This window comes from Theropithecus gelada, chromosome 12, assembly GCF_003255815.1.
Source record: "Theropithecus gelada isolate Dixy chromosome 12, Tgel_1.0, whole genome shotgun sequence".
Taxonomy (NCBI): domain Eukaryota; kingdom Metazoa; phylum Chordata; class Mammalia; order Primates; family Cercopithecidae; genus Theropithecus; species Theropithecus gelada.
In genome coordinates, this window is record NC_037680.1 from 17,529,540 (window position 1) to 17,547,280 (window position 17,741).

At 41.0% G+C, this 17,741-nt stretch overlaps 1 protein-coding gene across 1 annotated transcript in view; it reads left to right on the forward strand.

The window, feature by feature from the left end:
- The first annotated feature begins 392 nt into the window (after positions 1-392).
- Positions 393-17,741, forward strand: part of SPOPL (speckle type BTB/POZ protein like) — a 74,306-nt gene continuing 56,957 nt past the window's right edge. Inside the window, exon 1 of the mRNA XM_025405421.1 lies at positions 393-733. The gene's annotated coding sequence lies outside the window, so the exon portion shown is untranslated. The remainder of the gene's footprint in view (positions 734-17,741) is intronic.

A 17,741-nucleotide genomic window follows, 5' to 3' on the forward strand; every position in this document is an offset into this window, starting at 1 on the left:
AGCAGTCCTTACAGATCTGGGCTCACAACGGGAGTTTAGCAAAAGTTCTACCCTGGCTTCCTGGACCCAAGAAAATCCTGTGTGCACATACGGCCGCCGCCTTTGGCCTCTCCTGCGGATTAGACCAGTTAGGAGGTCTCAGTAGGCTTTAAGCAGGACAAGTTTTACACTTGGCCAAATAAGGGTCAAGCTAAGCAAGGCGCCTCCGCACGCCTAGCCAGAGCGGTGCGGGCTGCGGATCCTGCCCAGCCGGGAGCCCAGTGCCAGGCGGCAGCGGCCTCCCAAGCGCGGCGGCAGATCCGGGCCCGCCCGGAAGTGCCCGGCCCTGGAGGAGGGAGCAAGAGCCCGCAGGAGCCCGCGAGCCGCCGCCGCCGCCGCGCGCACGCGCCCTCGCGGGCTGGGGGCCGAGGCAGGAGTCGTAACTCGGAAGCCGGAGCCCAGACGGACCCGCGGCGGGGGGGTGGGGGCTGCGCGGGGGCGGGAGCGGCGGAGGTGGCCGCCCCTGGCGGCGGGTTTGTTTATCCCGGGGAAGAAGTTTAGGAGCGGGAGATAGGGAAGGAGGGCGGGTCGGGAAGGAGGGATGCCGTTCGGCGGAGGCGGCCGCCACAGGGACTTGCCGCCATCACCCCTGCCGCTGCCACCGCAGCCTCGGGCTCCCAGGGCCGACGCGGCCGCTGCCTCTGCAGGAGAGGAGTCTCCGCCGGGACTGACCGCTGCCGCCCCGCACGTCCAGGTAGGCGCCCCTCCCCCTCCCCCTGGTCCCGCGGCAGCCCCGGGCGCTTGCTCCCCTCCCCCGGCTCGCCGAAGACCGGCGGCCTCCGGCTCGTGCCTCACTGCGCCCTCTTCCCTCTGGGTCCCGGACCCCCGCTCGGGCGGCGAGCTCCGGCCTGCTCTGGGGTCTACCTCCCAAGCCGCCGGACCGCCCTTCCCTCGCGCGGCGGCGCCGCTTTCCCCGGGGATGTCCCCAATCCCTCCTTGATTTCCCAGCCTCCGCCTTCCAGGATCCCCTTTCGTTTTACACCCGGGCCTCGCCCCATCTTTTCCTCTGGTCTCCCTCCTCGTCTATACCTGTATACCTCCACACCTGCTCCTTTTTACCTGAGTGCTGCCCAAAGCCAGAAACTGCCTCCTCTCCCACCGCGCAGCGTCCACTTTCATACCTCCTCATCCCAAATACAGACACTTGAAACTCTCATCCCTGGTAGCCCATTTTAGGCAGAGTTCTCAGCTCCGCAGACCGCTCAGTACCTCCACTCCCATGGTCATGCCTTTAACCTCGCCACCTGCTTTCTAATACATTTTTGCTCACTTATACCAGAGTACATCAAGCTAACCGAACGGTTCGGGGTCCAAGTCTTGAGAAAGCCCACTTTTATTCCTGCTGCTCTCCTTTTTCCTAATTCTTTTTGACTCGATGTATTTGTATACTGATTCAACGTAAAAGAAAAGGGATGGTAGCATTTTCTCTCTCAAAGCAGTCACAGAACCCAGTAGAAATAATATTCACCGTCTGCTTATCCTAACTTTCGCTTCTCTTTCTTGACTGAACTCTGTCATTCAGTGATTCTTCCCAGGCTTCTGATGCTTTGTCTATATTTGAATAATTTTGGGCCTAGTTTGACCCATTGTAGTACTCACTTTCCTACTTGCAATTGAATTCACTGTTTGTTGGACTGGAAACTGACGAGGTAAAAGGTTCATACCTTGGAAAATTACTTCTCTCCTGCCACAATGGGATTGGTGGAATATTTCAAATTATCATTTCATCATTCTTGTGAGAAATGTTGCCTAGTGGTTAAGAACTCTTCTCTAGAGCTCAAACTAGTATAGTTACCAGGGTGTAAATCCTTGCTCTGCCATCTACCAGCTTTGGCTTTGGAGAAGTTAATTTATATTTCTTGGCCTCAATATTCTTACAGCTGTAAAATGGGGTTATGTATTACCTCATAGAATGGCGCTAATAATTGCACAAGTAAATACAAGTAAAGTACTTAAAACAGTACCTGGCACAGGGCAAATATCTGATAAATGTTATCTTTATCATCACTCCTTGGTTTTACTTGATCTGACTTGTGGGTAGGTTAATTCCAAGATAGGAAAGTGGGAATGGAAAGCTACTGTCTTTTTTTTTTTTTTTTTTTTTGACATTTAACATCCTTTTTTTGACATAGATAGCATTTATAATTTGTTATTGTATAAATTAATTCCTTCTGATTTGAAAACTACAGGGTTGTAGCCCACCAGTTGCAAGTCAACTGACTGCCAAGCTACAGATAGATCAGTCTTTATTTCAGATGTCTATTTGGAACTTCTACAATTTTACCTTTGTTTTGAGAATAAACAAAGTGAAAGTACTGTGTATAATAGATTCATCTACTGGAAACTGAGATTTTACAGATGAAAATGTTAGTACTGTAAGTTAAATACTCAAAACTGGTGGTATTCTTCGTACTCATCTGACCTTTATCTTCAATCACTACTGGAGATAGAGCTTTGGCTTGGCTTCATTCAGAAGACTGGTGGCCGTTTTCTCTTCATGTGTTACATTCATTCATATTCACATGTCTTCTTGGCTTGGTGTTTACAGAATTTTACTCACTTAAAAAAATGCTGACAGTTTTTGCCACATTTGCTTACCTCTTGTGCGCTATTGCTTGTTTATTACATTTTTAAAGGACTCACATTAAAGGATCTGAATAGATATTACTTACTTTAGTGTTGTTTTAAATAGTAAAAGTTTGAAATCACTATTTGCTGTCCTAATTACATGTAAAAATATGTACATATGTAACTATCAAAATAAAAATGTTTTTCCATTTATAGTTTAAAATCATTCTTGTGCCACGATGGAGCATATTCCATACTTGGGGTGACACTGTTTTTGGTAATCCTGTTCCCTGATCTAGAATGACCTTTGCTCCTTCTCCTGCATATCCAGGTTCTACCTGTATTCCACCTCTCTCTGCTTCCACCTAGTTCCTTCCAACATTTCGTTTCTTGGCTTTCCTAATGTCTATATCTGCATTTTTGGCCATGAATTTTTTATAAGCAGTGCAGATTGAAGAAAACTTCCCTAGAATCAGACTTTTAAAGTTTATAGAACTTTGAAAGGCTGGGATAAAATTGACATTTAGCATCTACTCTATGCCTAGCACTATTTCTTTGGTTTTGTAAATACTCTTTCCAAAAATATTTAATGAGCATCTACCATGTGCCAGGCATTGGGGATACATGAGAGTGGCCCTTCTGCACCATGTTTCTGGGTGAAAATCAAACCCTAATGCTCTGAGGCATCTAAGCTATGTAATGAATTATCTCATCTACTATGCACCTAGAATGGTACTAGCTATGTACCATTCTTGAGAGAACTGAGGAAGTGGTTACTCCAGTCAGTTTTTGTGAGGCTTAATTTCTGCAAAGCCCTAGTTGAGAAAAGCTCCTGTACAGAGAAGAGTAATATGCAGTCTCTGCTTTTTTATAATTTATATTCTAATGTGGCACTGACAGGCAGTTTATATATATTAACTTTTTTAAACCCCGTAATAATTCTTTAAGAAGACTTTTTTATTCCTATTTTACAAATGAGGAACTTGAGAAACAGATGACTTAACTTCTGCAAAAGCAGACAATTGAGAAAGTATTGCAGCCAGGCAACATAGTTCTCATCGATTACTCTTTTGACTCTCACACCTTTCACTTCCTTGTTGATTTACTTTAGAGAAGACTCACTTCCTTGTTGATCAGAGAAAATTCTTCACCTTTCTGAATATCTTATTTATTTATTTTTATAAATGTAAGCTTCACAGCAGAGTTTCCTTCTCTTTTCATGTTGTTTAGTAAAGAAAGTAAAGGAGATGTAACTCTTGTAAAGCACCTCGTCAAAAGTCTTATGTCAAGCCTTATGTATGACTAGATATTGAAGGTATTTACATTTAGTTGTCAGGCTCACTGTTTTGTTTGCTTACTTGGATTTGTTCACTTAACGAAAGTTTATTAACAGCTCATCTGTGCCAGGCACTGTGCTAGTCTCTGGTGACATGTGGTAATGGAAAGATATTACTTGTATTCATGGAGGCAGAAGTCTGTTTGGGGAATAAAATAAAGAAAAAAATTACAGGCCAGGTGCAGTGGCTCCTATCTATAATCCCAGCACTTTAGGAGGTTAAAGTGGGCTTATCACTTAAGGTCAGGAGTTCGAGACCAGCCTGGCCAACATGATGAAACCCCGTCTCTTCTTAAAAAAAAAAAACAGCTGGGTGTGGTGGCACGGGCCTGTAGTCCCAGCTACTTGGGAGGGTGAGGCAGGAGAATCTCTTGAACCCTGGAGACAGAGCTTGCAATGAGCTGCACTCCAGCCTGAGCAACAGAGTGAGACTCTGTCTCAAAAAAGAAAAAAGAAAAAATTGTAAAAAGTAATTAGCTACCATTACTGCTACAAAGGAAAACCATTGTAAAGAATGAAGGCCCACCAATCCATCAGGGAATGCTTCTCTGAAGAAATGACTTTTAGACAGAAACCTAAAGGATGAACTTTTAGTGACCCAAGTGATGTTGGCAATTTCAGCTTTCTAGAACTGACAGACCCAGTAAGAACTGAACCTTAGTACATGCGGTTGGTTGATGGGGAATAGACTGGAGCAGATCACAATGGCCAAAATCCATGCTAAGCATTTTGTACTTAATCCCAAGAGCACTAGGAAGCCACCAGAGAAAACAGCTGAATAAGTTACCCAAATTTTTGCTTTAAAAAAATCACTTGGCTGCTCTGTAGAGAATAGGTTGGAAGGAGGCAAGTATAAATACAGGGAGACTAGTTAAGTCATTGCCTCTCAAGCTTGTCTGTGTTGAAGGACCAATTTTGTTTTAATTTTCAATTCATACTGGTATTTAGTAACACGCAATAAGGTGTTTGCTGTGGCAGTGTCAAATTGCTGTAAAAGTTCCTAAATGCTTTCTCTAGGTTTCTATATTTATTTCATTTCAGACCAATAACAAAAGTTTGTGGATCAGTGTCAGTGCACAGATCACAATTTGAATAGTATGGAGATTAGCTGTTATAATAATGTAGTCAAGAGTTGATGGAACCTTGGTTCCGGATGGCAGTGATAGAGGTAAACTAGCCTGATTTGACAAATATTTGGGAGGAAGAATTATGTAGATATAATAGATATAGAGGTGGATGAGATTTGGGGATCCTGGGGAGAGGAAAAGGCTGACTTCCAGGGCCAGTAGTTCTTGTGCTTAAGGTGGGAGTACTGGGGGAGGAGCAGTTTTTTATTTTGTAGTTTCAGGGAAGGGGGAGGTATTGGTCATTTTTCAATTTGAGGCTTGTTAAACTTGAGACTAAGACACAGAAGTAGAGATGTCTAGTAGCAATTGGATGTATAGGTCTGGAGCTCAGCAGAGAGGTTTGGACTGGAAATAAATTGGAAATAGTCAGCATACAGTTTATAATTGATTTCTTGGAGTGAGGGATGAGATTGCTTAAGGAGAGAGTATAGAGAAGATAAGGGGGCTTATGAGTAAGCCCTGTGAATCTTTTGCATTTGAACTTTGGTAGAAAGAAATGGAACTAAAGAGGCTGAGAAGGAAGAAGCTAGAGATTGGAGGAAAATTTTGTTGGTATCACTGAAGCCAAGGCAATAGACTAAAAAAGAAGGGAGTGGCCGGCTGAATATTTTGAATGCAACTGGGAAATCAATCAAGTGGCAAAGAGCATATGCTGAATTCAGCAACAGGAAGAAAATTTTGTATTTCTGGTAGTCAGTCCACCCATAAACTGTTTGACGATGAATTTTGTATTGATCTGCTAAAACTACAATCCTAAATTAAAATATTAAATCTATAACATGAGCATTATCTGTCTTCCTGAGTTCAGACATGTTTTTGTTTATCATTTGGCTGTTCTATAAGTATCTAAAACTTTTCACAGCTTATTCATTCATAGTATGTATTTCTTAAATAGTCACTATTTATCAGACACTGAATACTAGACTTCTAGGTATAGGATTAGAATTCAGAGATTAGGGACCATGGATGATTAAACAAATATTTGTTTTTCTTGTGTGATGAGTGCTGTCATGGCAATTTATTCAGGTTGCCTTGGAAGCACAGAGCAGGGGCATCAAGGGAGGCTTTCTAAGGAAAGTGACCCTTGAGCAGAGTGTTTCTGAACGTCGAGTTACATAGGTGGAGAGGGCGAGTTAATCATAGGTGGCAGAGGAGTTTAAAGAAATGATACTTTAAGTAATTTGAAAGTCTGCAAAGGCAGAAAATGGGGCTAGATTACATGGGTAGTAGGTTGGAGAGGTTGGCCGTACCATTTAAAGGTTTCTCACTTGAACTTGTATCTTTTTTGGATTTGTTTTTTTGATTAATATCCTTACCACCCATACAGTCAATAATTGTGGAGGTATCTTTTTACTATCTTTAAGAATGAAATATTTCTTCGTTTGAGTATTTATTGCCCAAGATAGTGTTTAATTTTGCTAGTTAGCTTTACATTATATGTATGAAACCCATACTTACAGATTCATTCAATAACTGATAGCATACTTAAATATTTTAGTTATATTCCAGTGACTTAGTATGGAAGAAATTTTATGTAACTTTTTCTCTCAATTTTAAGGAGTTAAGGAAAGCCTTGCTAAGGATTGGTGAAGATGTACTATTAAACCTTGGGTTTATGGTCAGTGATGGTGTTTTTGGGCTCAGTAGAATGACAGCCGTCCCCTGATAGCTTAAATGTTATTTTAGGTGGTTGTATTACATCAAACAGTCTACAAATCCCTGGACTTCTCTCTTGAACCATGGGTAGAATACAGTTTATAGACATGGATAAACTTTTTGAAGAATACTGTAGTTGGTAAAAGCTTAATTGGCAAAGGCAGTGTCTCATAGAAAATAATGGGATAGAAAGGAAAATTATGTTAAAATTAATTTTATTCTTTATTTTATTTTATTTTTATTTTATTTTATTTTTTTGAGACAGAGTCTTGCCTTGTCACCCAGGCTGGAGTGCAGTGACATGATCTCAGCTCACTGCAACCTCTGTCTCCCGGGTTCAAACAATTATCCTGCCTCAACCTCCCCAGTAGCTGGAACTACAGGCATAGCCACCATGCCTGGCTAACTTTTGTATTTTTAGTAGAGATGGGGTTTCACCATGTTGGCCAGGCTGGTCTCAAACTCCTGACCTCAAGTAATCTGCCCGCCTCAGCCTCCCAAAGTGCTGGGATTATAGGTGTGAGCCACTGGGCTGGCCAAAGTGAATTTTAAAAACACAGTGAATGAAAAGTTCTAGAAGACATGTACTTTGTTTTATTTTTTGCAGAGACAGAGATCTCGCCGTATTTCCCAGGCCTGTCTCAAACTCCTGGCCTCAAGCAATCCTCCCACCTTGGCTTCCCAAAGTGCTGGATTACAGGTGTGAGCTACCCAACGCAGCCATAGAAAGAATATACTTTAAAAGGGGGTCAGCTTTTTCAAAACCTGTTTCTGAAATACCTTCTTGAGTTATTGTGGAAACATCATTGTGTTATTCTGATCTGCTAGGGTGGTCTTCCTGAAATTTCATGTTAGGAAAATTATAACTTTAAACATTTCTTTTTCCTAGTTCATACTGGCTTTAAAATCTTTTGTTCTTGCCTTTTCCTTGGTTTTAAGTTTTGTATGTCTTATATAACAACTGTATGCTTTTCATGTATTTATTATGGCTCTTACAGGTACCCTTTTAGAGGCCTTTTATCTTTATGTTGAACATAACTATAGCTCCTGTTTGGTATTCTTTATACCTGCTTATATGTTCTAAAAGAGGTCAGAATAATTATTAGCATTATATTCTGAATTGTGTAATACATGAGACTAAACTTTACATAGGTAAAAGCTAGCAGATTAAAATGATTTTTTTATTCTCAAGTATAAAATTTTTGCACCTCAAAGCATCATTGAGACAGGTTAGATATACCTGAAGTGAAAGTATGATGAAGTTACTCATCTGTGCAAGATGGATATATTTAGAAAATACTCCCCTTCCCCCAGCACCCACACTTCTTTGGAGTTGGTGTGTTTGCTTTCATCCTATATTAGATAAATAAATACAAATATTTAGGGTTAACAATTAAAATCAAAGAGGTGTTTTTATTTTCTGCAGAACTGTAAGGTTAATAGTATACCTAAAAAGTAGTATCATGCTTTTGAAATATTATTTTATAGGTGTGAGCTGAGAATAAATTAAACAAAAATAACGAATAAAATATAATGTTTTATTTATTGACAAAGAAAATACCATTGTTTCCTGTTTGGGTATGTTTTCCGAAGCAAATTTAACAATTTTTTTCTTGTGTAAAATACATTTGTATCTCCCCTCTTTGAACCCCCCAGTTAAGTGATTTCTTAAAAAAATATATTTTATGTTTTTGAAGCTGTTTTAGGTTCACTGAAGAAGTTGAACGGAATAACAAATAAAATATAATGTTATATTTATTGACAAAGAAAATACTATTATTTCCTGTTTGGGTATGTTTTCTAAAGCAAATATAACAATTTTTTTCTTGTGTAAAATACATTTGTATCTCCTCAAACCCCCCAGTTAAGTGATTTTTTTAAAAAATAGATTTTATGTTTTTGAAGCTGTTTTAGGTTCACTGAAGAAGTTGAGCAGAATCTACAAAGATTTTCCATATATCCCCTGCACCCATACAGACATAATCGCCTCCATTATCACCATTCCCCACCAGAGTGACCCATTTTTTAAACTGATGAATCTACATTGACCCATCATTATCATCCAGAGTGGATGGTTTACATTAGATTCACAGTTGGTATTGTTTAGTGTATTCTATGGATTTGGACAATTTTTATGACATCAGTCTACCATTATGATGTCTTTTGCAGGGTACTTTCACAGCCTAAAACTCCTCTGACCTAGGCCTGTTCATTCTTCCTTCCTGCAACCCCTGACAGCCATTGATCTTTTTACTGTTTTGCCATTTCCAAAGAGTGTAGCCTTTTCAGATTAATTTCTTTCACTTAGTATTATGCATTTTAAGTTTCCTCTGTGTCTTTTCATGGCTCAATAGCTCATTTCTTTTTAATGCTGAATAATATTTCATTATCTGGATGTACCACAGTTTATCCGTTGACCTACTAAAGGACATCTTTGTTATTTACAAGTTTTGCAGATTATGAATAAAGCTGCTATGAACAACCTTGTGCAGGTTTTTGTGTAGACATAAGTTTTCAGCTCTTGGTAAATACCAAGGACCATGATTAATGAGTAGCATGTTCAGTTTTGTAGGAAACCACCCCGCTGACTTTCAAAGTGACTGTACCATTTTGCATTCGCACCAGCGATACGTGAAAGTTGCTGTTGTTCCACATCCTTGTCAGTGTTTGGTATTATGCTGCTGTTGGTTGAAGTACTCTATAGATGTCCATTATGTCCAGTTGATTGATAGTATTGTTGAGTTCAAATTTGTCCTTACTGATTTTCTACCTGCTGGATCTGCCCATTTCTATTAGAGGGGTGTTGAAGTGTCCAACTACAATAGTGGATTCATCTGTTTCTCTTTGCAAATCAGATTTTGCCTTACGTATTTTGACGCTCTGTTGTTAAGTACATACAAATTAAGAATTATGGAGAATTTACCTCTTTATCACTTTATAATGCCCCTCTTTATTCCTGATAACTTTCCTCAAAGTATAATTAAGTGATTTTTTAAGGTAAAGATTGCAGTAGTCTCAAGGTGTTTTTTAAGCAGTCATTTGGAGATATTTTTTAATGTTTTAGTAGGAAATTCCTCTGTAGTTTTTATAATATAAGACAAAAAGTGAAATAACAGTGAGTGTAAATTTGTTCTGAGATTGCCAAGGCAAGTACAAAAACAGGAAGCTACCAAATACCTAAATGAGTTTAATTTCATTTAATTACACTTTTTTGGTGACAACATTTAGGCTCAGTTTAAACCTACTAACCATTTAGGAATTACGTCGAGTTTTGGTAGAAAAGCTCAAGTGGGGCATGGGCACACACTAAGCAGATTTGGTCATTTCTGATTGCATTTAAAGTGCAACCTTTATCCTGCATGTAGATTTAAAAATAAAAATAAAAAAATAAAGTACATCTTTTAAAACATGAAAATACTTTTTCCTGTAAGCATTTTATCAATGGCATTTGAGAACTGCCTTGAATTGTGGAGTATCTTGGTTTGTGCGTTAATATTGTTGATTTTATTTTCTCGGGTGTCTGATTTATTTTTACTGTTGTCTCGCTGCCTCTCCGTACCCCAAGTCTTTTATCAACAAAAATTTCATCTTTAAGTAGTTTAATGAAACCAGTATTTTTTCTTATGAGAGTATACCAGGTGTATTCGCACATGGGCCTGAGAAACTGACAGCTTTCTACAGTGGTAAATATAACCTTTACATCAAATTTCCTCATAGATTATTTTACTAAAAGAGAAGAAGTACCCTTTGTAAAGCACTTGTGCCAGACAGACACTGTGCCGAGTACTTAAGACATTTTATCTCATCTACTTCTTATCAGTAACCCATGAGGTATAGATAATATCGTAATTTTTTGAATCACAGTTGCTATCAATTACCAGATGGATTATTATTTTATGTACCCCAGAGAGAGAGAGCACTGCGAATTTTAATTGTAAGATGCTATCAACTTCAGAAATGTTAAAATGTGACAAAATAGCTGTCTTAGAATTAGTGAAAGGTGGAATTAGTGCTACCTTGTTTTGTGGTTATCACTTAGGGTTCTCCAGACAGCTCACCTCCCAAAATGATGTGAAGTCAAGACAAATATAGGTCTGCTTTACTCCAGAGCTCTCCAGGCATCAGAGCATAGAGACTAGGAGCATACAGCCAGCTTGCCATTTAATAGCTGTATGACTTCAGGGAAGTTACTTAAAGTCTTAGTTTTCTTTTCCGTAAAATGGAAATAGAAATGACAATGGTAAAACCATATAGTTATGAGAACTGAATGAGTTGTATATACATTTATAATGTGCTTTCCATGAGGTTAAATGCTCTGCACATATATTGGTTAATTAAAACAGTAGTGTTGTTTCTGATCTAAGTAGATGCTTTAAGCTTAAAAGGGAGAGGAAAAGAGCCTTATCAAATGGTTCATTGATGTTTTGTGCACATAATAAATATTAAAGTAATTTATTGATTTGTCCTTTAAAATTAATGTAAGATTGCAGTCTTGACAATTTTGACATCTAAATTATATTTTTATTTTGATAAAAATAATACTGTATAAAAGTTTGGGTGAAATCTGCTTTCCTTTCATCTCTGTTATGACATATTTAGTCAGAATATTGATGTGCTATGATGGATATCTTGAAAATAACCTGTGATACAGTTGGGATTCCTGTCAACCTCATAAGAAACTGATTCGGAAATTTTTTTAAAGGGTTTCAGTATTATTGACGCATGTTTTAATTTCAGTTAAAATACACTGCCTTTTCATTGCATGGTGTATAGAGGAAAGATAATACTGAGACAGTTTTTGTAATAGCTTTATGTGCGGATGATTTTGTTGGTTCACTTTGAGATTTAAAATCTTGTCATTTTTCTGAACCACAGTTCTATACAAATAAAATAAAATCTTTTCATATACCCTGATAACAAAAATGGATTAAGACTTCCTTTGAACTTCTTGCTTTTTCCCTTATTCCCACTTTTGCTTTGTTTTCATTGTTTTGTTTTGGTTTTTTTCGGACTCACATTATTCATTTACTTCACAAATAGTTATTGACCGACTGTTAAATGCCAGGTCCTGTGTTTACAGTGATGAATTGGAAATAGCCCTTGACCTGGAAGAACTCACTGTTTATTAAATGTCTAGTCATTGAGTATTTAGGCATGGTGCCGAGGACTTTCTATATACATCTTTTGATTTAATCCTTGTAACTACACTACTAAGATAGGTCAGTGCTTCTCAAATGTTTCTATTAATAGATGGCAGAGAAGAGGAAACTCTTGGGGAATCAAAGGGAGGTGACAGTCTAAGTGTGGTAATGGTGATGGTGAAGGGGGAGAGCTTTGATGTTAAAATTCTTTTCAGTTTAGTGTTTTCTCTTACAAATGATTTGAGGCCTTGGTGGCTGTCACCTGTAATCCCAACACTCTGCAAGGCCAAGGTAGGAGGATTACCCGAGGCCAGGAGTTCTAGACTAGCCTGGACAACATAGCAAGACATTGTCTTTATAAAAATTAAAAAGTTAGACTGGACATGGTGGCTCACGCCTGTAATCCCAGCACTTTAGGAGGCCAAGGCGGTTGTATCACCTGAGGTAAGGAATTTGAGATTAGCCTAGCCAACATGGCGAAACCCCATCTCTACTAGAAATACAAAAATCAGCCAGGTGTGGTGGCACACGCCTGTAATCCCAGCTACTTGGGAGGCTGAGGCAGGAGCGCTTGAACCTGGGAGGCGGAGGTTGCTGTGAGCTGAGATTGCACCACTGCACTCCAGCGTAGGCGACAGATTGAGACTCCATCTCAAAAATAAAAATAAAAATTAAATTAAAAAATTAGCCACATGTTGGTGTTGCTGTGCATGCATGTAGTCCCAGCTACTCAGGAGGCTGAGGCAGGAAGATCACTTGAGCTCAGGCATTTGAGGAGGCAGTGAGCTATGGTCTTGTCACTGTACTCCAGCCTAGGAAATAGAGCTAGACCCTAACTCAAAAAAAAAAAAAAGAAAAGAAAAAAAATTGGCTTTTGCATTCTGTTAACATACCTTTCTTTGTTTTGATATAAACAAATTTTTAATGTAAAAAAATTTTAATTAGCATGAGGGAAGATTCAAAAAAGTATCCTGTTCCCATTTTAGGGTAGAGAGAGTATGATACTGGGAGCAGGATTTTATTACACACTTCAGAGCATCAAGGGTGCTTATTTATTTGTTAATTTTTTTTTTTTTTTTTTGCTTTTTTAAGTAAACTTTTGAAGTATAACATGCAAAGACATGCACATATCATCATACATCATGTATGGTCTTTTATCCTGGCTTCTTACTCTAAACGTACATATATGGTTATGTGATCTGTGAACCCGAATATGTGAGACAGGTCTCAGGTAATTTAGGAAGTTTATTTTGCCAAGGTCGAGGACCTGCGCTGGGGTAACAGCCTCAGGAGGTCCTAATGACGTGTACCCAAGGTGGGCAGAGCATGATTTGGTTTTATACATTTTTGGGAGACATGAGACATCAGCCAGCATATGTAAAATGAATATTGGTTTGGTCCAGAAAGGCGGGACAACTCGAAACTGGGATAGGGCTTCCAGGTCATAGGTAGGTAAGAGACAAATAGTTGCATTCCTTTGAATTTATGATTAGCTTCTCCAAAGGAGGCAATCAGATACACATTTATCTCAGTGAGCAGAGGGGTGGCTTTGAATAGAATGGGAAGCAGGTTTGCCCTGAGCAGTTCCCAGCTTGACTTTTCCCTGAGGAATGTACCTTGTAATATAATCATTGGGTCATATGTGTGCTTTGTTCAGTTTTAGTATAACCCAGTGATTTCCAAAGTTGTACCAATGTATATAACCTCATCAGCAGCAGATGAGAGTTCTAGTTGTCCCATATACTCTGGAACATTGACTTGATATTCTCTCTCATATATTTAGCCATTCTGGTGGGTGTAACATGGTATTAAGTTGTGGTTAGGCTATTTTCTCAAAGTAAACATGATTCCTTTCCCTACTCCTACCCTTGGTCCCCTCTGTGCACAACAGAGACCTGTGTATTTTCGTAAAACCCATCAGATGATTCTGGTCGCCTTGCCAGTTGGTAAGAGGCAGAATATACAACAAATTTAAGTATAATTTAAGGAAAATGAGATGGTCGTGAAAATTATAGCTCCACAGTGTAGTTTATTGGTTTTCTGACAAATAGTGCACTTCTGACTTGCTAAATATGGATGAGTTTTAAGATTTTGCAGGCTGGCGAAAAGTTTTATAGGCTTTTTTATTTTACTGAGTGAGTTTGCAACATTGGCCCAAAGCTCTAATTACACAATGCTGGAATGTGCTTGTTCTTACTTGACCATCTACCCAGATTGCAGGTTGTGTTCATTCATTATTCTGTGGGGTTTTGCTACAGTTTAAAGAAGGGAAACACTATATGAGCAGATGTTTCTCAATTTTCAGAACTTGAAAAAAGTTGACAAAGTAACCATTTCCTCACAGCATCCTGTGTATTGTTTTATATTTAATTTCTTGTGTTTTTCTTTTAAGTTTCACAGAAGTGTTGCTAAGCTGTATTTTTTGTCGTTTTGTAGTGAAAGCGCAAGAGTGCAAAAAATATTTTTCCCTTGTATCCTTTTCAGTGTTAGGATTGTAGTTAATCTTTTCTCATTCCTTAATCATTATAGTGTTATGCCCAGACCGTTTGTTCCCCAAAGAAGACCACCAGAGTCCAGTGTCAAAGCCAAGCGGCAAGGATCTTTACTACAAGTTCGAACCTGGTCCCTCCATTCCACAGCATACAAGAGGGCCCCAAACAATGCGAACGTTTGCTTTTTATAGCCCGAAAGTTACAGGGGAACAAAGAAATTCTTTTGGTTCCCGCGCTTTCAGTAAAACCTTGAACGGCTGTCTCCTTATCGGAGACTTTCCAGGTGGTGTTTGTACTGGGCTCAGGGAGTTTGAGAGATATATGGCGATATGTGGTGGGATGGGAGGATGGGATGTGTTTGTACTAGGCTCAGGGAGTTTTGAGCCCGGGGCGGAGGAATGTGCCCAGCTCCTTTCATTCCCCCCTTCTTTTCAGGTATCTCTAGAGCCAATCTTGGGTCTTATAAGTCTGATTCTGTTTCAGCATTTACAGGTATTGGGCTCTGAGGACCATGAGTTGTACAGTGTCAAATCTCTCCCTAACAAATTGTAAAATTCTGTTAACAACACAAGGTCCTACGGTAAGCAGGAATAGTAGACTTAGCAGGGGTCCAAGGAAGGGTAAGGCTAACAGAGAAAACATAGAGGAATTCCACCATTGGTCTGCAGCTGAAGCAAACTGCCATGTTTTTACTTCTGCGCTTAACTTGCGTAACTGTTGGACCCGGTCCTCTACAAGCCCTGATTCATTTATGTAGAAACAACAGTCTTCTTTCAGAAACATACATGTACCACCTTTTTCTGCAGTGAGTAGGTCTAGGGCCCTCCGGTTCTGCAAGGTTACCTGAGCTAGGGACGTGAGCTGCCGCTGAAGGGAGGCAAGGGACTCAGCCAACTCCATAGCAACGGCAAATTGTTGGTACAATTTGTTGCTTTCTATGAGGGTGTGACCTAGGGCTCCCCCCGCCAGTCCGGCCGCCATGAGGGATGCGGTGAGGGAGATTCCCGCAATGAGGGGGAGAAATATGGCTCGTGCAGGTCTTGGTCTAGGGACTGGGTGAATAGCAGTACTAGTCCAGTTACCGGTGTACCCTAGGAACTCGCCAGCAGTTAGTAGAGTCAACCGGGGAACTAATGTGACAGGAAGACACAGTAGGTTGGCAACAGAGGGACTAGGTAGGTTCTTAGATAACGTTCCATTACACCAGAAGAATATGCCCGGCGGAGCCTTTAGGGTGATATTAGGGGGCATTGCAGTGATGCTGCAGAGGCTGGAATTGGTTCCTGAGAAACAGTAGGGAAACTTCTCCTGACTGGGGTTTAGGTATAGGGGCACGTTTAGGATAGGAGCATATGAGAAGTTTCGGAGGTTGTTAGCTTGGGCAAAGGTAGAGGATCCCCATGGCAAAGGGACAGCGGTTAGCGGTGGACGCCCTAGAGTGGCACACAGAAAGCAGCCAGACAGGCTGTGAAGTCCTGTAAGGTTAGCAAGTTCTAGTCCTTCTTGTAATAACTTTAACCAGGAGAAAGGACGTAAGTCTTGTGTTAGTCTGTTTTCCTGTCGTTGGATATTCCCGTGGACCAGGGGCAGTACTTGCACTAGGCCTTGCCACAGATAGAGGTGACTGCTAGGCCATGTGGAGGAGGGGGAGTAGTATACAGCGCCATGTTGAGGCGTGGTCCAGCGGGAGTTCCAGGGGTCTCTTAACTATCCATGTATATGAAAAGTCTCTATCCCGTCTATGATGGAAAGGCCACTTAGGGTCTAACTGTTTTCTCTCTCCCCAATAACGGGGTCTAGGGATGTTACAATAGCTATAAGGACAGCCGGCATTTTGGTGCCACCAATAGTGTTTACAATTGTATTTAGTCTGATCAAACTCAAAGCATATTATTGGTGTCCTAGGTTTGGCTATTTGAAAACCAGTAAAATTTAGTAGAATTGGGCTGTTGCACCCTGAGGAGGGGCAATCAGCACTGGCCAATAATTTCCCGGGCTTATGAGGTTGTCCAGGGTGGGTTCGGTTTTCATAAAGCCAGAATCTCCAGACAAAGGGATTAAGAGCTGGTTTTGTGATTTCCCCAGTGGCCACTAGGGCGACTAACGTTAGGGTTAGACTACCTAACTGCATGTTTGCAGTGAGCTATGCTGCCGGCGCAGGGTGAGTTTTAAGGGGTTGTTCCTAGCTCTGTCCACAGTCCACGTGTCCGGTGCTTCAGCCGCCGCCGTGATTGGTCCCAGAAGTTCGGAGGTTGGGTCCACTGGCTTGACGTGGGTGTAGTGGATCCACGACGTGATGCCTTCTACCTTCAGGGCGGTGGGTGTGGTTAGGAGTACCTGGAGTGGTCCTTTCCACCTGGGTTCTAGGGTCTCTTGTCGGTGTCGCTTGACCAGGACCCAGTCTCCCGGCTGGTATGGATGGGGTGTCGGCGGGGGACCAGTCTCATATAGTTCCTTCAGCTTGGGCCAGATTTCTTGATGAATTTTTCTGCAAGGCTTGTAGGGAAAATAAGAGTTCAGAGACATTTTCTGTTTCAGACTTGAGCAGATCATCTTTTAGGCTGGGAACTAAGGGTGGGGGTCTGCCATACATAATTTCATAAGGGGTAAGGCCCAGTCTGTAAGGGGTATTACGGGCCCGGAACAGAGCGTAGGGGAGAAGGACCACCCAATTAGCGCCAGTCTCCATAGTTAATTTAGTTAAGGTCTCCTTTAAGGTCCGATTCATCCTTTCTACCTGTCCTGAACTCTGGGGCCTGTAAGCGCAATGTAGTTTCCAATTTGCCCCAAGGATGGAAGCCAAATCCTGACTTACCTTAGCGACGAAGGCCGGCCCATTATCTGACCCTATCTGGACGGGGAAGCCATACCTGCGGAGGATATCTTCCAGGATTTTCTTTGCCACAATCTGAGCAGTTTCCTTTTTGGTGGGGAATGCTTCAGTCCACCCTGAAAAAGTATCTACAAAGACAAGTAAGTACCGATACCCGTATTTTCCTGGCTTTATCTCAGTAAAATCTACTTCCCAGTAGATACCGGGCCTGGTTCCCCTAAGCCTTGTTCCTGTTGCAGCCTGGGATTGGGGGTAGGCGTTGTTAAGCTGGCAGACTTTGCAACTTGTCACAATGTTGCTGGCCGTCTCGGCTGTGTGTCTGAATTTGAGCTTAGAGCCTCTGATCAGGCCTCTCATCCCCCGAGCACCCAGGTGGGTGGTTCGTGTGTTCTAACACTTGTTGTCCTAATTTTTCTGGTAGGATGGTTTGGTCATTAGTATCAGTCCACCACCCATTCTGGATCTGTTTCAGGGGAAGCTTGTCAATCCACTGGAGATCTTGTTCTGAATAATCAGGGAGATATGGCAAGTCCCGGGGGCCCGGGTCAG